The following is a 25866-nucleotide window of genomic DNA, read 5'->3' as shown; positions in this document are numbered from 1 at the left end:
CTTTAACCGCCCCCCACCCGCCATATAGTACAATGACATGCGCAAGGTGGTTATCTCGTTCTGGGAGAACGTCAAATGACGTCCTCCCATTCTAACCGCACATGCGCAGCTCCGGGAGCACACAGCGCGGCGATCGGCGGTGCGCTGTGTCCCTTGGACACAGCGGATCATCGATCCACGGAAAGAGCCGAAGATGTCAGCGCGGTCATGTGATCAGCTGTGTACAATCACAGCTGATCACATGTAAACAGGGAAATGCCGGTTATCAGCATTTCTCTCTTTACGAGCTGTCACGCTGACAGCTCGTGAGGAGAGGAGAGCCAGTAATCGGCATTCCTCGGAGGGGACATGTACACTGATCATCAGAGCACTGATGATCAGTGTGCCCTGATGATCTGTGTAGCCCCAGCAGTGCCAGCTGTCAGTGTCCATCAGTGCCAGCTGTCAGTGCTCATCCATGCCACCTGCCAGTGCCCATCAGTGCCACATCAGTGCCACATTTCAGTGCCTATCAGTTCCACATAAATGCCACATCAGTGCCCATCTGAGCTGCCTTTCAGTGTCACCTATCAGTGCCAGTCAGTGCCACCTAAGCAGGACTATCCAATCTAAAACTGCGATGTCATGTGTGTAACAATGCCAAACCCAGCTGCACCCTGTACACCGATTTTCCAGCTAATTGGACCACAATCGACGTACCTGCAGCCTGAATGCGATTGTTACTGGGTCAGGTTAGTTACGCAATTAACCCTTCACACTGCCACCACCTCCTTTTTATACAGAGAAAGAGGAAACTCAGCAATACACTAGGATGATTGGTTAATCGACAGTATACCGCTATCGCGACAGACCGGTTATACAGATGGTTAAACACTCAAAGTAGCGCTCTTCAGCGGCAGGGATTCGTAAGTCACATTAAAGAACTATAGAAACAGTTCAACGCTTTCAGAAAGTAAGATTTATTACTAAAAGGTCAAAAGGGTGCAGTAGAAATATTTACAGAAAAACATGTAACCAATATATATATATATATATACAGAGCACAACAGCACAGCAAACAGATAACAGAAAGAAGTTTAGGTAAATAAGTACTTGCCCACAAAGATGCCCGGGGTTAAGCAGTTTCAAGTCTGATGAGCTAAAAAGGGATTTCTGGTCTCGCACTCAGTTTTGTTGGTTCCGTGCGATTCCCCTTTCTCTCGGTCTGCTAGATGTTAAAACACAGACAGTCCGCGCTTCTCGGACTACACACAAAGCATAACAGCTTCTTTTCCTACACAAAATCAACTGGGATCTTCCTACAACGTACAAGCCAATACCTTATTTGGCAAGAGGATTGTATAGACAGCCCCTTAGCAAGGTATGCTGAACGCATTCCTGAGGGAGGGGGGAAATCAGAGGAGGGAGACTTATGTGTTTTGAGGAGGGATACCAAAATGTAGATGTTTGGAGGAGAATGGATGTGTCAGGGCTCCCAGGTATGACCAGAGGTGTGTGACTGAAGCAGGGAAACGCAGACCTCAGATATGTTATAAACAATATAATTTATTAACACTAACAGTACAAACATAAACGCAGTGCAATACTAAAACATAATACGGTGCAAACAAACCAAACCACCCACAGATAACAGTATATACAAGCAAGCGTCGTCAGGCAGGCCGGGTCAATATCAATTGGGCAGGTAGGTACAGGGGGAGCAAGCGGAGAATGGTCGGGGTCACAGGCCAGGTTCAGCAGGTAGCAAGCAGCATAGTACAGAGGGTCAGGCAGAGGGATGGTCCAGGTCACAAGCCAGGGATCAGAACAGGTAGCAAGCAGCGTAGTACAGAGGGTCAGACAGAGGGATGGTCAGGGTCACAAGCCAGGATCAGAGCAGGAGAAGTCAGCAAAGGAACAGAAACAGGATGCAGGACAGATACAGGGCCCAGGACAAACACAACACCAAGGCCGAGTCTGCAAGTCTGGCCATCCCTTAAATACCCCAGTATCATCAGTTCCAGGTGTTAGCTGGCTGAAAGGTTGAGTCTCTGATTGCTGGGAGCACCCGCTGGCCAGCCCTGGTACTGCAGATCAAAAGGCAGGTGAGTCCCACCATTGCTGGCCAGTCCATTCCTAACAGGATGACTGCGCCCATCTCTGTGTGCATGATTGTGACACCACCTATCAATGCCAGTCAGTGCCACCTATCAGTACTGCCAATCAGTGCCACCTATCAGTGCCAGTCAGTGCCGCCTATCAGTGCCAGTCAGTGCCACCTATCAGCGTGCATCAGTGCTGCCTATCAGTGCCCATCAGTGCTGCCTATCAGTGCCGCCTAACAGTGCCAGTCAGTGCCACCTAACAGTGCCAGTCAGTGCTGCCTATCAGTGCCGCCTATCAGTGCCCTTTATGAGTGCTGCCTTTCAGTGCCCATCAGTGATGCCTGTCAATGCCCATCAGTGTCACCTACCAGTGCCTCCTCATCAGTGTCACCTATCAGTGTTCATCAGTGCAGCTTATCAGTGCCCATCACTACAGCCTCATTAGTGCACATCAGTGAAGGAGAAAAATCAATTATTTACAAAATTTTATAACAAAAACTAAGAAAAAACATATTTTTTTCAAAATTTTCAGTGGTTTTTGGTTTGTGTAAGAAAAAAAAAACTCAGAGGTGATTAAATACCACCAAAATAAAGCTCTATCTGTCACAAAAAAATGATAAAAATTTCATATGGGTACAGTGTTGCATGACCGCGCAATTGTCATTCAAAGTGTGACAGTGCTGAAAGCTGGAAATTGGCCTGGGCAGGAAGGGGGTATAAGTGCCCTGTAGGCTAGTGGTTAAAGGAAACTGCAGAAAGCAAATGGGTTGGGAGTGGGGCAAAGCCCAGCCATTGACTTTCTTGGCTCCTGGTTTAGGAACACCTGGGTGTTGAAGACATACGACTGCTGAGGGTGCCTCTATTCAAAAAAGGCCTGGATTGTTTCTTAGATACATAGAATATAATTGGATTTATAGGTAAAGTTGATCCAGGGAATATCCGATTGCCTCTCGGGGGATCAGGAAGGAATTTTTTATCCAGCAGGAGCAAATTGCATCATGCTTTGCTGGGGTTTTTTTTTTGCCTTCCTCTGGATCAACTGTGGGTATAGGATTATAACTTTTTTTTTTTCTGTGGTTGAACTGGATGGACTTTTGTCTTTTTTAGGCCAAGACTAACTATGTAAATCCTGACTATATATTTCAGTTGTTACTTTACACTAGTGTATGCTAGGAAACTTAGGAAAGAAACAGGTTAAGCTGGCCATACAGGGATCAAAATTCTTCCAGTTCAGCAGGAACCAGGCGCAATTTTATCCATGTACGGCCATTCCCGTTCATCTATACAGTAGATTGACTTTTCATTATCGGGATTGTTGGTATATATTTTTGCTAGATCAGCTCATGCAGCCCAGGCCATGTATGATCTGTGTATTCTGATAGTGGGGGAGTCCCACTGTCAGAATACAATAACACAGCAGGGAGGATTTCCCCATCCACCTCAAATGTGTGGATGGGGAAATCTGTTCAGTTTTTTCATTCAGCCGGCTGGCTAAATGGAAAAAAACTGAGGCCTGTATGGCCAGCTTTACTGTAAAGAATTGCTCCAAGCAACAAATAAATCAGTCAGGGGGCTTAAAGGTTAAGTCCACTTTTAAGAAAAAATACAATATATGCGCACTTTTACAGGAATAAAAATGTGCATTTATTTGTTTTCTCTGATGAGCCTGCAGAGCATTGCCCCTACGATCAGTAGATTGCGGGTACAATATAAGGCTCCTGCAGACACTGCCTCCAGCTTGCCTGTCCATACCTACATATGGTCAGATAGTTACAAAGCTGGTGGAAGTGTCAATGAACTATGAGGGCAGCTAAGGGGGGAGGGGGAAGACCCCTAAATATGGGTGTAACAAATAACATGCTCCAGAAGATGAATTTATCCCTTAAAATACATTCAATATCAAAAAGACAGTATCCCCGCTGTCAGAACACAATGACACAGCAAGAGGATTCCCCTATCCACACATTCAAGGTAGGGTCAGTTTTATTTGTTCATCTATGACCAGCTTAATCCTCACTTTTAACAACTATTGGGATAAGTTATAAACCACATGGGGAATGCATTGTTTCAGTGAATCAGAAACTCATTGACTTTTATTATGCAAAAGGATTGGTTCACATGTATGCATACAGTAAGGTGCATTAACAACTTGTGATTTTACTTGGATTTTCACAGGTACTGTATTCTTTAATTTTGCATTGATCTGTATTTTTAACCACTTCCAGACCGGACACTTTTACCCCCTTCCTGACCAGGGCAATTTTCAGCTTTCAGCGCTATCACACTTTGAATGACAATTGCGCAGTCATGCAACACTGTACCCAAATTAATTTTTTACCATTTTTTTGAGACAGATAAAGCTTTATTTTGGTGGTATTTATTCACCACTGGGATTTTTATTTTTTTTGCTATGTAATGAAAAAGTCCAAATATTTTGAACAAAAGTGTTTTTTTTTATAAAATTTTGCAAATAAATAATATGTCATCATACATCTTTGTCAAAATGTATTCCGTTATCTTTTTAGCAAAAAAACAAAAAAAAACAAATTAGTTTATAACCAAAAATTATAATTTTTAAACATATTTTTTTTTTTTTTTTACATACTGTCACCCTAGCAGTACAGTGTCACCATGGTGACACTGTACTACTTGTGGGGGGTGATGAAGATTTATTTATTTTTTTTTTTTACTGATTGCTTTTATACCCATATAGGATGTAAAAGCAATCATTTCTCTTTCTCTGTGTGTGCATTCCTGCACTCATTGAGAAATACTGAGTGAGCTGTGATTGGTCACAGCTTGTCACATGGTACAAGGCTGTTGTGAATAGCCTTGTACTATGTGACCTCTGTGATCATTCACAGATTTCACACATAGTAAGCAATGATGTCACAAGTGACATCTTGCTTACTACTTTGCATGTGATCACTGATTGGCCAATCAGTGATCACATGATCGGGACCTCTTACAGAGGTCCCGTCCAACGATCGGTGTTTCACTGTGTCCGGAGGACACAGCGGGCACCGGATCGCGGTGCTGCGCGCTCCCAGGGAGCGCGCACAAGCAGGGTGCGGGGAGGCCGTTCATAAACGGCCACCCGACCCTGTACTGCCACCGTCCGGCCGTTTATATACAATGGCCGGTCGGGAAGTGGTTAACACATGTCATCATGCTATTACTGTATGCTTGTAAAAAGTTGACTTGCTAGCTTTGGTATGAAACTAACATGGTTCAATATTATAGTCTCACAAGACAGAAGGATGCTGGAGTCAGAGTCTAAAAGACACACCTGGAACCACTGACTGGAATTGTGGGCCATATCTTCATAGTATAGACTGCTAGCAGTACTGTGACGGAGGGTAGGCAGGACAGAACACACAGAGAAGATGGCAAACGCATAAACCTTTATTGAGACAACAAAATGACAGCCACTCAATGGGGAAATGGCAGGGAGGGTGATCTCGCCAGTAGGGGGACAGCAAGGAGGGGCCAAAACACTTGTAATCCAGTATCGAGAGCAAAGAAAGAGTCTCTGTAGCAGATTGGGGGGGGGGTGAGGGGATCATTACAGGGACAGTTCAGGTAAAACAGGGGAAAGCATATGCCCACGGATCTGACAGGGTGTCCGGTCTCCCAGGGACAAGAAAGTAAGACACAGGTACCTGTTGGAGGTCCAGGACAGGTGAGGGGTCTCTCCCTTTGGGCTGGGGTCTCAGGCAGGCTGGCTTGTGCGATCTCCCCCCTTTGGACTGGGGTCTCAAGTAACAGGCAGGCAATCTCCCCCCTATGCTGGGGTCCCTGGCAGGCTGGCAGGCAATCTCCCCCTAGCCTTGGGGGTCACAGGCAGCTGGCAGGTAATCTCCCCTCAGCTGGGGTCTCAGGCAGGTGGCAGGCAATCTCCCCCTAGGCTTGGGGGGTCTCAGGCAGGTAGCGGGTAATCTCCCCTTAGCTTGGGGTCTCAGGCAGGTGTGGCGATCTCCCCCTAGACTTGGGGGGTCTCAGGCAGGTAGCAGGTAATCCCCCCTTAGCTTGGGGTCTCAGACAGGTTTATACGATCTCCCCTAGACTTGGGGGTCGCAGGCAGAGTCTGGTCACGAGGGTCGCGCCTCAGCTGGGCTCCCTCCGTGACTGCACAGCAGAATGGACGATCGGAGAGCCCGGCATCAGCCTCTTAAGCTGATGCAGGACGCTCTCTGGTCGTCCTGGCAACTAGGGGTGGGCCAGGGGCATTGTGCCTCATCACCCAGCAACGAGGCATGCCCCTTGGACACGGGCCGCGCTTCTCGTGAGCGCAACCTTTGTCCAGGGACATCCACAAGCGCGGGAACTTCCCGTGCCCACGCTGCGGATGACAGGGATTGTGTGGTGTCAGCCTGTCGCCGTGATCCCTCTCATCTCTGCAGGAGGCCAGCACCTCTCCGACAAGATAGTTGCAGAGGTGAGAGGGGCTGCACCTCTCATTCTGCGCGGCTCGGCTTCAAAGAGCCACAGCAGGACAAGAGACAGCAGGGGGTCACCTCGGATGCGGGCCAGCAGAGGGGGGAGAGTGCCCACTGTGACAAGTACATTTCTGAGTGGACAGACCAAGAGTGGGTGAACTGAGAAAAGAAAACAGGTCCGTCCAATCCAGACCAGGCCAGGAACAATGTGGACCTGACTGTATTTCACTGTAGGCAGAGCTCCAGTATCAAACCTTTCACTATATATGGAAATGTCTTACTGGCAGCGTCATGATTTTTGGGTGGACTAAAATGAAGGTTCAAGGTTCAGTCTGCATTTCTGGGAATTAATTTTGTAAGTGAGCAAACATTTTCAATCCATTTTAAGACATGTGCCAGGCCCACCTCTGCTCCCAGGAGCATGAGCTGCTATAGCTGTAATTATATCCTTTGGAAAGAGTTGGGAATTTAAACTATTCTTGTTTTTTGTTTTTTTTTTTTTAAAAAGCCAGAACTGGTCCAAAAACTCAGCAAAGTATGGCTGCATCACCAAATTTAAATGTGTCATATATTTCAGTTATTGAATATGTTGTCAGCAAACCATATTTCATGCAAAATGTATTTTATTTCATTAGATAATCACACCCCAGTGGAATTTTCCAGACTCCAGAGCAGGACTCCCTTATTGGTAACTAGTCAGGTTAAAATACATTTAAAAAAAATTAAACTAAGGCAAAGTACTTAAAATAATATCCTCCAATCACCTTTAGTGCTATCTCTATTGAAATGTGTTTTGTGGCAGGAGTCTGATATATTATTAGATTATTCCCAGATCATTGTGGAGTTTCATACATTTCATATTTCTCAGTGAAATGGTGTGCTAAGCAGTGTGTGAAAGGGAATGTGATCCTTTGGTACTGTATTCACAGCTGCAGGTTCTTCCCACATGTCAGAGTTCTCAAGAAAGAAGATCAAAGGCTTAGCCACTATGTATGTCTGCAGATGGGACATAATAAATGTGTTGCAGACAATGTCTTGCTGTTGATAGGAACTTCTCAGCACACAGTGCAGGTAAACGGAAAATGTATGATTACTGAGTCTGATGTTGAATTCCTGAATAGATGGTAATCAATATATCAGTGGTTCTCACACAGTCATCTGGGTCTCACTAGTGAGCCTTGTGTCTATGTCAAGTGGGGCCCACGTGTTTCTGTTAGACAGAAAAACAGAGTAAGGAAAATATTCTGGAAATTAAATGGACTTTTTTCAGGCCAAGCAAAGATCAGTTTTGCAGTATTGTGTGCTGTCAGAAATCAGTTTATATTCTGCGGAATGTAGTTAAATACTAAAAGCTGACATATTAGTTGCTTAAGAATATTGAACAGACAAATATTAAAAAAATAATGAGTCCAGTTACATATTAATTTAAAAAAAAATCACTAAATGCATTCTTTCACATTTAACAATGTTCATATTAGCTTCCTGCCAGCTCTACCTGCTCAGATTATGTTGTACTGCATTATGGTGATATTATCAGTGTGCTACTACCCCTTCATTATCCACTACAACAGGTTTATAAATGTAGCACTGTACAGTCACTGCGCTGGAAATTGCCCAAGGTTCTTTTCCCAGTAGATTGCCAAGCACCTGAACACAGTCACTCTTTGGCTCAATTAGCAGTCTAGGGGAGGCTCTTTTTGTTTTTGGAGTAACTGGGATAGGGTTGAGGGAATTGAGTGGGATACTCCAAAAGAGAACTATGTACAGGTTGAGGACAGTAAACTCCTTTATGAAAAGCTAAAGGAGAAGTCCTTGCAGTAGCAAACTGTGGACTTGGCAACGTAGTAGAAGCAAGTTTCTTTCTTTAGAACACCAAGAGCAGAGTTCCTTCACAAAGAACTAGATAGATAGAGCTCTTCAGGCCTGAACATGGTGGCGCAGGAGAGCACGCTGTGAGTGCTCTTCGGCAACCCCCATAGAACCACCCCGAGAACCCACATGAAACGGTGCGTGGAGCCCTACCTGGGTTAGCTGAGCCATGGCCGTGAGATGCTAGAGCTGGGAGAGGGGCAGGAGAGGAAGTGGGCCCCGATCCCTAGGAGACGATCCCTCGGCAATCCAAGAGATGGCGGTGAGGTTGCCGAGGTGATGGATTGATGCAGCGTGACCACGTGGTCAGCCGCAAAGGAGTACTGGGAAGGGGAGAAGCCGGCCAGCGCTCAGAGAGGAGAGGGAGATTCCGGACTAATCCCTAACCCGCCGGGCAGCAGAGACAGCGGAGGCAGCGGTCGGACATTCATCGGCAGACAGCAGGGGACTGCAGGGACCCTGAAGGAATCCCCTTGGGACACATTCTGGGAGAGAGAGGCGGACAGCCGTGGTCTGGGGCCAGCTCACAGGAGAAATTCATGAAGGAGGGTGAGTGAAGACGGCCCAGGTGGATAGCAAAATGTGAAAGTATGGTGTTTTGGACTGTAGGATGTGTATTTAAAAATCCTGTAAAGGAGAGCAGGGGGATTCCCAGGGGGATTTAAGACTTTGGAAAAAGATAAGAGGTTACTGGCTCTGGAAGAGAAGAGGAAAGGAAGGCACCCTAATATATATCCTAAAGTCTCCCTCTAGGTTGATTAAGGAGAAACAGCTACACAGAAGAGATGAAGAATAAGGGCGCTAAAGGAAGCGGACTTAAAGGGACCCAGACGGGTGCGATTAAAAAATATACGTCCCAGGGGAATGTGACTCCAGAAAGGTCCCAAGGTGGAAAAGAAAAAGGGGAAATGGAAATTAGCCTTGAAAACAGCCCTAGATTATCGTTGGGCCTGAATAGTAGTAGCCAACAAATGTCCGAAAACATAGAAAGGAAGGGCCTGGAAAATGAGTTACAAATACCGAATAAAAGAGAAATGGCAGAAATGTTTAAAAACCTGGAAAAAGCCTTAAAGCAAGAAATTACAACCATACGACAGGATTTGGGGCATTTGTTACTGAGAGTGGAAGAAACGGAGGGAAAAGTTAAAAATCATACCCAAAATATCTCAGATTTAGAAAAAAGGACTATTGGGAATACTCAGAAAAAATTGCTGTATAAGATGGAAGTACAAGAAAACAGGGATAGGAGAAGCAACCTTAGGATATGAGGAATCCCAGAAATCTTTAAAGGAGGAGAATTGAGAGAAACAGTTTGTAAAATTTTTAACTCCATTCTGGATAGACCTGAAACAGAGTTAGTCAAGTTGGAGGGTGTCTATAGATCAGGAAAGTTTCACCAAGGAAAGGAGAAGGAAAAACCAAGAGATACAATTGCTCAACTGCACAAGTATGGGGAAAAGGAGGAGATTTGGAGAAGGATCAAAGGAAAAACAATCATTAAGTATGGAGAAATGAACATTCAGATCTTTGCGGACTTATCGCCTGAGACTTTGTGGAGAAGGAGATCTTTGAAACCCCTGCTAGAGCAGATGAGAGAATGGAATGTACACTATAGATGGGGTAACCCAGCGTGTTTAATTGGATGGAAGAATGGTTTTACAGCGTATCTGAGATTTCCAGAGGACCTAAGAGACGTCTGTGATAGACTGGAATTACATAGAACAGTTATTAGTGGGTGGGAAGGAGAGGGAGAAATGGATGTTAGGAGAAAGGAGGCTTGGGAGAATGTTAGAACGGGGAAATGAGGAGGAGTAGAGAGGTGTGGGTTTTTTTTCCCTCCTCTTCTTCTTCTTCTTCTTCCACATGCATAGTGAAAAATAAAGTTAATAGAAATAAACACATAGACGGAGGGTAATTGGGGTGGTTGGAGGGAGGGAGTGCCGTTCATGAGTGGAGTTTAGCTCTAAGGTTCAATCAAGGGTGGGTATAGACCCACAAATGATTAATAGGCAAATTAGAGGCCTAAAAATGGGAGGGGTAGTGGGGGGGTTGGTATTGGGAGGGGAGGGGTGTGGGATGGGAGTAACAGGGGAGGGTGGGTGGGAAGGAATGGAGAGGGGGTATTAAAGTTAACACTCTGCATAAGGAAGGGAAGTACAAGGGAATTGAGGAAATTGAGGAGAAAAAAAAGAGATACAAGAAGTATGGAAGATTTACGGTTTATAACATATAATGTAAATGGGTTGAATTGTCCTGGGAAAAGATTTAAGCTATTCAAGGAGTTACAACATAGAGAAGCTTTGGTGGTCTTTTTACAGGAGATACATTTTGAGATTAAGTCAAATATTAAGTTGAATTCTAGAAACTATCCAACATGGTTTTATGCAGATTCCCCAATTAAGAGAGCTAAGGGAGTAGCAATAGGGTTTGCAAAAAATATAAGGCTTGAGTAGGAGGAAAGAGAAATAGATCCTGAGGGGAGATTGTTGTTTTTGAGAGGTAAGATGCAGGAAATGGAATGTACAATTGCGAATATTTATTGCCCAAATAAGAGACCGGAGTTATATTTGAAAGGTGTTTTGAGAAAATTGATGGCCTTCAAAAAGGGGCGCTTGATAGTGGCAGGGGACTTGAATTTCTGTATGGATTCACAAATGGATACGACCTCTTCTGTGCATCGAGAGGGAGGTAGGTCTCTAAGAACTTTAAAGAAGGTGATGCATGAGCGCAAACTGGTGGATATTTGGAGAATAATACCTGGAAAAGAGAGAGAGACTATACCTTCTTCTCTAATGCACACGAGATGTACTCAAGACTGGACTATATATTGGTGGACCATCAACTTATTGAGAGAGTGGCTAAAGTAGAGACAGAGGCAATGTCTCTCTCAGACCATGCCCCTGTTACATTGAAATTAGGGTGGGGGAAGTGGGTGACAGGTGGTACAGGATGGAAGTTGAATGAGGCTCTTCTCCTGGATCAGGAGATTGATCAGAAGATTAGGGAAGAGATTGAAAGATTTTTCCAGAAGAATGAGACAGGGGAAGTGTCGGTAGCTACAGTATGGGAGTCCCACAAGGCCTACATAAGAGGTATATTGATTGCGTCCGGGGCAAAAAAGAAAAGGGAAAGAAGAAAGAAATTTACTGGGCTGTTAAAAGAAATATTTGACCTGGAGCAGATACGTAAAAATAGAATAACAAAAGAGATAAGACAGAAGGTAATAAAAAAGAAAGAAGAACTAGAGATACTGATGGAAGAGGAGAGGAGAAGAGTTTTTAATAAAGTGGCAAGTGAGAGATATAGATGGGGAGACAGACCAGGAAAATATTTGATGAGAGCCTTGAGGAAAAAGAAAAACAGGAATTATATAGACAAAATAAGAAATCCCAAGGGAGAAATGGTTTATTCTACTAATGAGATCGCCAAGGTGTTTAAGGAATATTATAGCAAGCTGTATAATATTACTTCCCAGGATTCTGAAATAAAAGTGGAAATGCGAGTAGAGAAAAAAGAAGGATATATCTAAAAAACGCTGGACTATCGAAGTTAAGTGAAGATCAACTGAATTCCCTTGATTTAGAAATTACACAGGAGGAAATGAAAATAGCATTAAAAAGTACCATGATGGGGAAAAGCCCAGGCCCAGATGGTTATACTGTGAGGTACTATAAAAAATATAGTGAATTGTTAATACTGAAATTGAAGAAATATATGAAAGCCCTAGGTGGGGAGATGGAGATGAGGTGAGAATCTTTAAAGGCCCATGTGGTGCTTATTCAAAAGGAAGGGAAGGATGCTTCTCAGTGCTCTAGCTATAGACCAATCTCACTTTTGAACATAGACACTAAGTTATATGCAAAGGTGTTAGCAAATAGGTTGAAATATCTAATGCCAGAATGGATCCAGGGGGAGAAGGTGGGATTTGTACCAGGGAGGGAGGGTAGAGACAGTGTGTTGAGAACTTTGTTGCTTATCCAGAAGGTGGTGCTTTCAATCGATGCTGAAAAAGGCATTCGGTAGAGTAGATTGGAGCTTTATGATGGATACTCTGGAGACCCTAGGATTGGGAGTTAGAATGAGAGAGTGGATAGGAAAATTATATAGAGAGCCCTCCGCGGTTATTTTGGTTAACGGAGAGAGGTCGGAACCTATTGGGATGTTAAATGGAACAAGACAGGGATGCCCACTGTCCCCGTTGTTGTATGTATTGACATTGGAACCTTTATTGGCAACAATTAGGAAAAATATGGACATAAAAAGAATACAGATAGGGGGAATTGAACATAAAGTGGCGGCCTTTGCGGACGACCTGTTGTTCTATGTGGGAAATCCTAGGATAACACTCCCAAATTTAATGAAGAGTTTAAAGGATTATGGGGAGCTATCAAATTTGAAAATCAACCCAACAAAAACTGAAATCTTAAATGTAAATCTTCCAAATAGTGAAAAAGAAAAGATACAAAAAGAATTCCCTTTTATATGGAAGGACAGAGAGATAAAATACCTAGGGTTAAACTCACGGCTTCAAATACGAACTTGTATAAGTTAAATTACATCTCACTTTTAAATGAGATTAAGGAGGAACTAAAGGAATTGGGCGGAGGTAACCCGCCTTGGATAGGGCGCATAAATCTGATAAAAATGGTAATAGTACCTAAAATCCTATATAAATTCCAGATGATCCCAATTAGACTTCCGGAGGTTTTTTTTAAGGTAATTAAAAAGATGTTAACAAGATATATATGGAAAAATAAAAAACCTAGAATATCTTATGATTTGTTGAGTAGAAATAAAGAGAAGGGAGGATTGGGAGTGCCAGATTTCAAGAGGTATTATAGAGCAGCAGTTCTTGCAAGAATTTATGACTGGACACATAATCCAGAGGGGAAAAGGTGGGTTAAAATTGAAAATGAATTAAGTGGCGTTAACTTGAGTAAAATCATATGGGTACCAGCACAATATAGAGGATTAAAAGATACCACAAGTGTTTATACATTAAATGTTTTAAGGGTTTGGGATAAACTGCACAAGTTTATGAAGTGGTATTTTAATTCACAATTAATGTCACTGAGGAATACAGAGTATTTTCCTCCAGGTAGGGAGCAGAGCACAGGAAAATGGATTAAAAAGGAGGATATTCAATTGAGGGATATTATGGAAAGGCAGGAATTGAGAACACTTAAGGACTTGAAAAAGGATAAAAGGGAACTTTTCATCAAGATAGATGAGTGGAGATATCACCAATTAAAACACTTTGTTGGGAGTCTTCCGAAACCTTTGAGATTGAAAAAGGATTGGAATTTGAGAGGTTGTTGGAATCACGTGGAGATGGGAAACGGGGCACGGCAAAAGTTTATAAGATTCTCACTGAGTTAGACACACACACAAAGCCATACATAGCAAAATGGGAAAGGGATTTGGGAATAGAGATAGATGAAGACAAACAGAGCAAAATATATAGATTAACACATGAGAATGTAAGCATGAGAGAGGTGGAGGTAAATTATAAGTGTTTAACAAGATGGCACATTTCACTGAACGTAGAATACAAGATGAGTGGGGAGAAGGCACCAGAGTGTTGGCGGGGGTGTGGAAAGATAGGTACGTTACATCACATACGGTGGGAGTGCCCAAAGATTCAAGGTTTTTGGGAGATAATGGTTCGCATAATTGGGATAATCTCTGGGATAAAGATAGGATTGGATCCAGAGTTGTGTCTATTACATAGTACAGAGCTATCAGTGAACAAGTACAAGGACTCGGGTATATGGTATTATCTAAATGCGGCAAAGGGTCTGATACCTAAGTTCTGGCATAGCTCAGAGGTGCCGAGAGAAGAGGATTGGGTGGAAAGAGTGAATCAGATATGTAGGATGAAAAAACTGTATTATATGCAAGAAGACAAGATGGGGTTATATTATAGGAGATGGGGAACATGGGAAGATTTTGTGCCTAAGGTGAAATATATGAAGCAGTAGAGTGGGATATGTGAAAGTACCCCCTTACTTAGGAAAAGATGTAATGGAGAATTGCGGAGTGGGTGGTTTTATTTTTTTTGGGGGGGGGGTAGATTTCAGGGTGGGAGGGGGTATTAGATGGGGGGGTAATGGGAATAATGTTAGAAAGGGATATAACTGATGGTTTTGTATGTTATATGAGATTAATGATGGAACATGTATTTTATATGAAAAATGAACAAATATTTAAATTAAAAAAAAAAAAAAGATAAAGCTCTTCAGAACACCAGCCAATGTCCCCTTTAGACAAACACACATAGCTGACTCTCTAGCACAAGAGGGATGGCTGCAGCCTAAAATTCTTTAAGATCTCTTACAGCATTCTGTACTCACAAAATGTCCAGGGACAGTTGGCTGCCTCTTTCCAACTTCCAAGCAACACTTTTCTCCAGTGATACCAGACTGGTTCTTCAGCAGACAACCCCTCAGTCAGCTCTATGTAGCTTCAGCATCCATGTCCTCAGGTCACTCGCCTGAGGCCTCACGAACACGAAGGCTAGACTGATTCTCAGCAGGAAAAGACCCAGAAGCTAGGCGGTTTAGAGAATTTATACAGACTCCCAGCAGCCTTCAAGGTTCTGCTCCCTGGGATTGACCAGAGCTGCATAAATATTCATACTGCCATCTGCATAGCTCCATACCTATGATCCAGAGAATTCTACAACTTTCTGGAAAACAGTAACAGGAACAAAAACAGGAAGCAATCAGACTAATATCAGTTGAGAACACTGAATATACCTAACTAACCAAAGCCAACTGCACTGGTTACAGTGAGTACACCTAATTTACTTGACAGATATTTGCAGCCAGACTGGTTACAGTGAGGCAAGCTAAATGTATCTAGCAAAAACACAGACAGCTCCACTGAACACAGTGAACCAGCACTAATTCTAATTCTAGCACCTATCTAGAGGGTGCTACATAAAGATTGTGAGGGGGTAGAAGAAAATATTTATTTAAAGATGCATTTAATTATTAAATCTGTCAAAAATTGTTTTTAGTGGGACAACATTAAAAAGCCAATAAACACCTGGCCCTATTCATCAGTGAGGCATCCTATCACCTTGAAATGTCAACAAGGTTTTGAAGATCAGAAGGAGTGAGGCCAACCTCAACTTTTATTGGAAAAGTCAGAATGTGCAAAAAACTTCAGCTGCCTATAATTTGTTGATCAGGTGCCCATCTATTTTTCATGCTATGAGATGAAATACAATTTTCCAATGTATGAAAAATGCATTAGAGTGTTCTAAAACTTAATTTGCGAAAATGAATCCTTAGGCATGTTTCTGTTGATGAATAAAGGTGCTATGCAAAAGGTTTCTACCTGGTGTACCTTTGGGGAAAAAAAAACTACACAATATAGCTCAGTGCTCATATATGTTTTGATAATTTTCATTGAATAGCTATGAATGGCCTTTAAAGGGAATCCATCCTCTACTTCCACTATCAGTAATTAAAATGTCTATTGTTGGCACATTTATTTAGATAAGCACCGTCATTGCCTAGTTTTAAAATATTTTAACCAGGGACTGGGTTTCCACATCTTGCAGCCGACTGAACACATAACCAATAAGAGTACACATATTGACCAGCAAGTCAAAGGACAGAAAGATGGCAAGTGCATTGGGCTTAGCTCTAATGGAGGGCAGGGCATAGGACACAGGTCATGAAAATCCCAGTCTCTAAAAACTGGGAAAATATAAGAAAACACAAGGGGGCGCCAACCTAAGCGCAGTAAGTTTAAAAAGTGTTTATTAAAAGATATAACCAATAGCTACTCACAAAAGCACAAGGAAATAGGGCGTGGAAAAACGTTCCATAAGTTGGCCAGTGGAGAGACCGGTGGTGTTGGATGGAGCCCGGGTCCCAGGAAAGTCCATGGCTTAGGCACTAGTAGTTGCAGCTCCCCATAGAGTGAAGCAAGCTCTGTGGAAAATATAAGAAAACACAAGGGGGGGCCAGCCTAAGTGCAGTAAGTTTAAAAAGCGTTTATTAAAAGATATAACCAATAGCTACTCACAAAAGTACCATTCCTGGGATCCAGGCTCCATCCGACACCACTGGCTTCTCCACTGGCCAACTCAAGGACAGTTTTTCTACTCCCTATTTCCTTGTACTTTTGTGAGTAGCTATTGGCTATATCTTTTAATAAACACTTTTTAAACTTACTGCACTTAGGTTGGTGCCCCCTTGTGTTTTCTTATATTTTCCACAGAGCTTGCTTCACTCTATGGGGAGGTGCCACTACTAGTGCCTAAGCCACGGACTTTATTGGACTTGGTTTTATATGTTTATATGTCCTTTATTTTAAGCCTAATTGTATTTCTACTAAAGAGAACTCTACTAGTTTCTCGTCTCAGCATCAATCACTTGTACTGTTTTTTCCAAAAACTGGGAGAACTCTCTCAGTTGTGGCAATGGAGAGACTTTTCTGGACAATGGGACATTTGCCTTTTCAGCAGCACCTTTTACTCTTTAAATAGCCTTAATATTTACCTGCAATCATTTTCTACAGATGTTTAGCTCTGTCTGCCTTATTGGTTTCAGCAGGACTACTTTAACAAGTATAATAACAGTCTTTACAAGAAAGGCATCTAAACTTATCTTTCTGGTAGCTTGTGTCTTCAAACATTGCAAATTCTCTGCCCCCTGGCCACTAAAGGTATTTGACACTTCTAGGTGTGTCAAATACCTGCTACCCTTGCTGCATGCTGTGGTTCCTCCCCCTAGCTTGAATATGTAGAAGAAATACAGTGTGCAGCAGGAGAAGAAGGTATACACACACTTTTCCAAAGCCAGAGCTCACCAAAGCAGCAGCAATTGAAACCATGGCCCAGAAAGTTATGTTTAGATGCCATTTTTTTGCACCCTATTCTTCTTTTAAAAGTGAATGTGGTGAAAGGGTTACTTTAGGCTAAAAGTATGCCAGGTTGTGTTCCAGAAGAATTTTACATTTTTTCAACTTGTGTTATTTGGTGTTACCATAATGAAGCGACAACCATTAGCTTAGGCTACTATATAGGCTTGCAATATGGTCAAAGTATTATTTGTTAGGTTATGTCATATTATGTCTTATATTATTTATTAAAGTGCATCCATGGGCACATTTTTTTTTTTATTTTGCAAAGAGTAGGGAAGAGTTTGAACCTTTGTCAGACTTAGAGTATTGTCCAAATTCCTTTCCTATTAGCCTTGGTGACAATAGTCCAATTGTGACCATTGGAGAGATCTCACACTCACTTTTGTGTCATTGAGGCAAGCAGTAAATGAAAATATCCCCAGTGGGACCTGAATAGCAAAAAGCTAAAGACAAAAATGACAGGGCTAATTCTCCACGCTATTCAAGAGATATACAATTTCCTTAAGTTTTTTGTTTAGTTTACCTTATATTAGCTTGGTAACTCTCAAATGACTCAAATTTCTTTCTGTTTACAAGTGCCCTATTTACCCCCTTAGTAACAAACCAGATATGTGAGCATTAGATATAACCAATAACATTTTACAAAATTCCATATTTTTCCATCATCAGTTAACAAAGAAAATCTAAATGTAAAGGATAATCCTGAGCCCTTTCTGCATGATCAATGTGGATTCAAAGCTCATATCATCTGGTTGCAAGGCCTCTCATGAATATGGAACCTACATTTTTTACTGTTGGTTATACAAGGTGGTGACAGCGCCAATGTAATGGTACAAAATGATTTCCAGCATATATCAAGAAATGCTAATTTAAGCTAGAGCTGATCAGTTCAAGAAACACATCTGCCTGTCATAAAGTTGACATTTTATCCCAGTAAATCTTCAAATACTCCAATTGTAACCCTTATTGAGCATAATTTCAAAGAAAATTTCTAGTTATGACTACATTGTTCTCAAGTGACACACAGGTGCCAAAACGGTTAGGAGCTTTATGAGTAATTCCACACACCGGGAACCCATCTACAGGAGGCCTTCTAAAACTACTATATAGATCACATAGAAATCAGAAATTCTAATTTATTGCTGTTGCTTGAAAAATAACACTGTAATCATTGAGGTGATTCTGCTAGTAGTAGATTTCTCTAATGAAAGACACTACTGTGTTTCAGCTATCCATTTAGCAACCTGACAGATAGTTGTAAACCCTAGAGAAAGATATACCACATGGAACAGCAAAGACTATGTAGTGTGAGGACTACTTGACCATATCTAAGTTGAATAGATTGTTTTGATAGGCCCTCTTACTAAATAGAACATGCTCATCTAACAGATCAAAGGACCAGTTTAAAGCTGAAATCTAAGAACAAAAACTAAATGCATGGTTTAACACAAAAGCTTGAACCATTTTACTTGCCAAAGGATTTGTAATTTTATTCAGCCAGACTTATTTTCCAGGCGTCCCTCACAATTAATGTAGCCAAGTCAGTGACCTATCATCTCTCTCCTGCATTTCAAGTGACAATGTCCTTGAGGACCCATTCACACTTAAGCATTTGGTTATGTTGCATCATTGCACATACGTTGTGGCATGTGGTAATGTTTGTCACACTAAGGCAGCCTATTCATTATGACTAGGCTGCCAACATACCACAATGAATGCAATGTGCATGACCCTTTTGAACAATGCTGAGCTCCACAACTCGTGGTATATGCACTGTAATGTACTCTAGTGTGCTGTGCATTGGGCTCTACTGGTAAATGCATTGGGGTGCTATTCACAACTAATGGCACTGCAATACACCACACACTGAGAGCAGCTGTGTTGGCAAAACTAAAAAATGTAAATAATCCCTAACTGAATGTCTAGCTAAAACTTGCTTTCTTAGTTTTGAATAGAGTGAGGTAGATTTAGAACCCATACTAGTTTTTTTTACTGCTATTCAAGACTTCCTGGGCTATTGACCAAGTTTTGCCAGACTTGAAGAACAGATAACTCTCCAAAAGTAACACTTCCATGAGTGTATTCCACTGCTCTCACCGATTCTTCCTGGTGACCTTTGTGCATTACAGAATGCAATAGCGATGTGGGAGTCAGTAGAAGGAACCACTAATTGCTGCGGGGATCAACAATCCTGGAAGTGTCCCTCTCCCTTTGAACTTCACATGAAGATTTTTTTGTGGATTGGGTGGTGTTTTGGTGGCACAACCAGCAGGAAAGGAAAGTATTGACAGTCTTCTTTAGAGGTTTGGCTGTTTAATGTGGTTATATTTTATGACAGATTGCTTTAAGCAATACACCTTGGTCACCAACCTGTCTCCAGCCTACGCCTTGGCCATGAAAAACAGCATTCTGTTCTTTTCTTCTGTCAGAAGGCTTAAACTGTGCATTGTAAGGTATGCAAAGCATTTGGGTTCATACTGCCTAAGTGCTGGTAATGAAAAAATAAAAAATTATGACTTTTAGGGGCTGTAGTGGGGTAGGTGGTGGACCTTCCTCTATGTTCCCCATTAACCTTTTGGGTGCCAAGTGTGGGTTACATAGGAGGACTACCCCTGGGATGGATTCTTCTTGGCTACGCCATGCACCTTGCCTCACAAATGGGGTGGCTTTACTCTGTACCTTTCCATCAATGCTCTGGGACAAGACTGAGGCTGCCGTCAGGGAATACTCATTGGTAAGGCCGACCACTGACCCTAGAGATGACCATAAACCATGTACACTTGAGCAGTAAACTGTTCTTCAGTTAACTCTCTCACTCCGATGTCAATGTACCCCTTTACTGTAGCTGTTGAATATAGGAGAGACAAGCTGAGCCTATGCCCACTCCACCTGTCCAGCATATCTCCACTACTTCACACCCAGTATAGAATCAAGGCATACATCTAGTGCGGGCTCCATGTGTGCACTCACTTAACTCTTGCTTTGCCATACCTCTGTACAGGATGAGGACCTCTGCCATGCTGATCTGCTCCCGGTGCCATGGGAGATGGACCGCTCACAGAAAGAGTGCCAACAACAGCTCCCTGCAAGAGGCTGTTCCACCTATCACAGGTACACACCTAACAACAGGCTGCTTGAACTGACTCATGGCTTCTATTACCCTTGGTAACCACTTGCAGTCTTCATACGCCAATGTGTCTAGTGACCCACCGCTGGAGACCAATTATTGCATACATTCTTTTGCTATGTTCAGACCAGGCAAAAGCAGCCTTTGAAAGCCTTACTGAAAAGCTACTGAACATTACAAGTTAAAAGGGCAACTAGTCCCTATCTCAGGCTGTGCTCAGATGTGCTGCTCCAGCATGCTTGCAACTTACAGTCCATGCTTTGGCAGAATCCAGCAACTAGCATCTTCCCCTACTTTGCAGAAGGCTTCTGATAGATGGTAAACCTGTGCTCCGGATCGGTGAGACTCACTGAGGATAAGATCCAAGGTTAGTCGGACCCAAGAAGCCTGCCAAAGAAAAACTCGGGGAATTAAATGAATCCAAACAATCCCCCATCCGGAGCAGCACATATCTAGGCTACCGTAAGCAACCTGCTCACCGACTTTTTTGTGCCTTTTTTTTAAATGCATGCATGTTCCTGGTTTGTGATTCATAAGTAATGAGGCCAAAACAAAGCGAGGCAACTACAAATTTTAGAAGGTGTCCACATATTTCTCGAACAGTGTTTAAGTAGCACTCTAGTTTCCTGGTGATTTACAAAATAAGCATAAACATTATATTGTATATTCACTTATGCTGTTATAACTTCTAGGTGGATAATTGTGTTGCTAGAAGACATGTGCACAATGGGAAAAATAATTTTGTTATGGATAAATTTGTTATGTTACTAATTTTCAAATTAAATTAGTGCCCCACAACTCCTATTACTCCCACTTCTTTACACTTTGCATTGCACTTAATTATTTATTATAGGTACTTATATAGCGCCATCAATTTACGCAGTGCTTTACATATATATATTGTACATTCACATCAGTCCCTAACCCTCAAGGGGTGTACAATCTAAGGTCCCTAACTCACATTCCTACATACACATACTATGGACAATTTAGAAAGGTCCAATTAACCTACCAGCATGTCTTTGGAGTGTGGGAGGAAACCAGAGTACCTTGAGGAAACCCCCGCAGGCACAGGGAGAACATGCAAACTCCAGGCAGGTGGTGCGGTGGCTGGGATTTGAACCAACAACCCTAGTACTGCCAGGCAGAAGTGCTAACCACTAAGCCACTAAGGCTTGGATGCATCTGCTTGGCCATGGAAACACATTTCATGAAGCGTTCTACGCACTGTTGTGCTAATCTGAAGGCCAAGTGAAGTTTGGAGGTGTTTATCTATTGGTTCTGCAGCCAGTTGTCGACTTCTGTGCACTGTGCGCTTCAGCATGCACTGACCCCGCTCTGTGGCCTACCACTTCATGGCTGAGTTGCTGTTCCCAGATGCTTCCACTTTGTTATAATACCACTAATAGGTGACAGTGGAATATTTAGTAGCAAGGAAATTTCATGGATGGACTTATTGCACAGGTGGCAACCTACCACGGTACCTTGTTTGAATTCACTGAGCTTCTGAGAGCGACACATTCTTTCACAAATGTTTGTAGAAGCAGTCTGCATGTGTAGGAGCTTAATTTCATACACCTGTGGCCATGGAGATAATTGGAACACCTGAATCCAATGATTTGGAGGAGTGTCCCAATACTTTTGGCAATATAGTGTATAGATACAATAAATATATAAATATATATATAAAGAAGGGGGATTGATAGGAGTTGCGCTGCACTAATTTAACTTGAAGATGTAATAGAAGGGGATGTGAGATTCACTTGTCAGTGTTCAGCAAACAACAGGGGAGCATTATTTAGGTTTGTTGGGTATAGTTAGCTTGTGCTGATTGGTTAGATTAGTTTATTGTTACTAATTTTGTTTTGTAGATTTGTTTCGGTATCATTTAGTTTAATTTTGGAATTCATTTTGCTAATTTTCTAACAAATTTGAAATTTTCGAAATGATTCGAATTTTAATCGACTGAAAATTTATTGACCGATCCGAATTCTGTGTGAAGAATAGCTAGCACACAGGAAGCCAGCCGACGCATCCTTAACAACCGATGACTCATCAGCTGTCAGTGGTTTCCCCACTGATAACTGAATGTAAGAAAAAGAATTGCTGGCAAAGAAAAATTAAGGAAAAAACTTGTTAAAGGGGGCTTCCAGATAAGCCCCCGGTCTGCAGACCCCCACAACCACAGCCCAGGGTTGTGTGGAAGAGATGCAAAAAAAGGGGATTTGTGAAAAGAGATTCACAGAAAAAGCGGCTACATAATGAACAGAATGTGACACTCAGAAAAATTTCCAGAAATTATGCTTTATTACACATATAAATATGACATGTGGGCAGTTGCCCTGGTTTACCATCACCTCAGTAAGAGACAATACACACAGACCTAAAACCATATAAAATGACACCAAGACCGGTCTGAATGCATGTGCAACAGAGAAAATGACTACAGGAGTCTAAAGTCCCTGTAGCACAAACGCATAGGTGAACACTTCCCAAAGGAGGTGTATCCAAAAATTATACCATAGGTATATCATGAAACAGGTTATAATAATGTAGACTAAGCTCCTACCATAATGGTTATATCCTAATCAGGGAATTTCAAAAAATTATACTATGGATATAAGTATCACATGTATGCAATGCAGCAAGCACAGTCTGCGTCAAAAAGAGAAAAGCATGCCTCTATGCCTATATGAAAAAAGACATTATATCATATATATGATGCAGTACATTCCTATGCCGGCACAAGTGGTTGGGGCCCATTCATCTGTAATGTAAACAGCTGTTTCCTAGGGCTCTTGAAATGAGAATATGCCCCATTTGTTCCCAGGATTGAGGAAAAGATGCAAAAAGCAGCACACTGCTTGAAATGGTTTCTTCACCACTACATGTGGACTACATACCACTTTCAGTAAGAAAAACAAGACACATCCCAAAAGATCTTCTGCCTGTTGAAATATACGTGGTGTAACTTGTTTCCTATATAAAGCACCATGATGTCCCCATCCTGTAGTGAAACAAATAATATGTGGAAAGTCACTGAGAGAGCTTACACTCTATATAGGATATATAGGTCATATAGATTACACAGGACCATATATCTAATGTCCTGTAACAGTCCACTCACCACCTGTGCAATGGCTAATAGGAAAGGAAAGAATGTCCTTCATGGGTACTGCCGTACAAGGCCAGAGAGGCCAGGGAACCACCGCTGACATCCGCCGATATACCGCGGGTTCCAGCCCCTTCTTGGCGCCTGTGCTGCTTAGGCTTGCCTCATGGCATGTGAAGATGGCTTCCTCCTTGTAGGTCAGCGTGCGTTCCACCTAATGCGCATGACCGGAAGTGACGTATCTGACGTATGACGTCAACGCGTTTCGCCGATGGGCCTAGGAAACAGCCCTAGGAAACAGCTGTTTACATTACAGATGAATGGGCCCCAACCACTTGTGCCGGCATAGGAATGTACTGCATCATATATATGATATAATGTCTTTTTTCATATAGGCATAGAGGCATGCTTTTCTCTTTTTGACGCATACTGTGTTTGCTGCATTGCATACATGTGATACTTATATCCATAGTATAATTTTTTGAAATTCCCTGATTAGGATATAACCATTATGGTAGGAGCTTAGTCTACATTATTATAACCTGTTTCATGATATACCTATGGTATAATTTTTGGATACACCTCCTTTGGGAAGTGTTCACCTATGCGTTTGTGCTACAGGGACTTTAGACTCCTGTAGTCATTTTCTCTGTTGCACATGCATTCAGACCGGTCTTGGTGTCATTTTATATGGTTTTAGGTCTGTGTGTATTGTCTCTTACTAAGGTGATGGTAAACCAGGGCAACTGCCCACATGTCATATTTATATGTGTAATAAAGCATAATTTTTGGAAATTTTTCTGAGTGTCACATTCTGTTCATTATGTAGCCGCTTTTTCTGTGAATCTCTTTTCACAAATCCCCTTTTTTTGCATGCCTTTTTTGGCTACTGAATGGAGACCATATATTGGGTGATACGTTAATTTATTCTACAACCTCTTAATAACTATCTTTAGCATTTGTGTGGAAGAGACCCTTGTCCCCATCAACGTGGGGACAAGGTGCTTTTGGGTGGCAGCCCCCCTAACCCAAAGAAACTCCCCATGTTGAGGGCATGTGGTTGGTATGGTTCAGGAGTGGGGGCAATCACTCATCCCCCCCTTTACTGACCTGCTGAGCTGCATGTTCAGATAAGGGTTTGGTATGGATTTGGGGTGGGGGGGAACCTCACACTGTTTTGTTTCTTAATTTTTCATTGCAGGCACTTTTGTCATCGGTTATTAAGGATGCGGCAGCCGGCTTCACAGCCCTCTCCTTAACAACCAGCTATTCTCCACACAGAATTCAGATCAGTTGATACATTTGGCGATTCAAATTTGAAATTCGTTAGAAAACAAACTGAATTAAATTTGTAACTAAATTCGTTACTATTGTTATTCCGAAATTTGGGTACATTCGAATTTCCGAATAACCAAAAATTTGTCCGAATTTAGATTCGGACCTAAAGGAATTGCACATCTCTAATTGCTAGGAAAATTAAAATTTTCACCACATCAGCAAGGAAGGATCCAGCTTTCATCCTCTCCCTGAGAAGTACAGACAACAGTAATTGAAACCAGGAAACTTACTGCCAAGCATTTAAAAAAAAAAAAGACTAAGGTTCCCTTCCCAGACATGAGTATGTAAATGTATGCATTCTCATGCATTTATGTGTGCGGACTTTGGCAGTCCATTTATTTTGAATAAAATAGCAACGTACCCCAATGCATGCCCCACATCCAATCACTGTCCAAATCTTGTAGACTTCACCTCCGCAACATCTCCAAGATACGACCGTTCCTAAACTCGAAAACCACTAAGCAACTTATTCACTCCCTTGTTATATCTCGCCTTGACTATTGTAACTCCCTCCTCATTGGCCTACCTCATCGCAGGCTGTCCCCTCTTCAGTCTATCATGAATGCTGCTGCCAGACTCATCCACCTTACTAACCATTCTGTATCTGCCACCCCTCTCTGCCAATCCCTCCACTGGCTTCCTATTGCTTAACGGATAATGCCATTTATAACTCTGCCCCAAATTACATCACCGATCTTGTCTCTAAATATCACCCAAACCGTACTCTCCGCTCCTCGAAAGACCTCCTACTCTCTAGCTCCCTTGTCTCCTCCTCCCATGCTCATCTCCAGTACTACTCCAGAGCTTCCCCCATCCTCTGGAACTCTCTACCCCAATTTATCAGACTATCGCCTACTCTGCTCACTTTTAGGGGATCTCTGAAAACCTCTTTTCAGGGAAGCCTATCCTGCCCTCAGCTAATAATGGAATCTTCCACTCTTCCAACCAGTCCATCCCCCACAGTTACTACCTTTTGTACCACTAGCCCCTCCCTCCTAGATTGTAAGCTCCAAGGAG

Source organism: Staurois parvus, unplaced genomic scaffold (genome assembly GCF_062004578.1).
Source record: "Staurois parvus isolate SC_StPar_1 unplaced genomic scaffold, SC_StPar_1.0 ptg000090l, whole genome shotgun sequence".
Taxonomy (NCBI): Eukaryota; Metazoa; Chordata; class Amphibia; order Anura; family Ranidae; genus Staurois; species Staurois parvus.
This window is presented reverse-complemented; position numbering follows the sequence as displayed.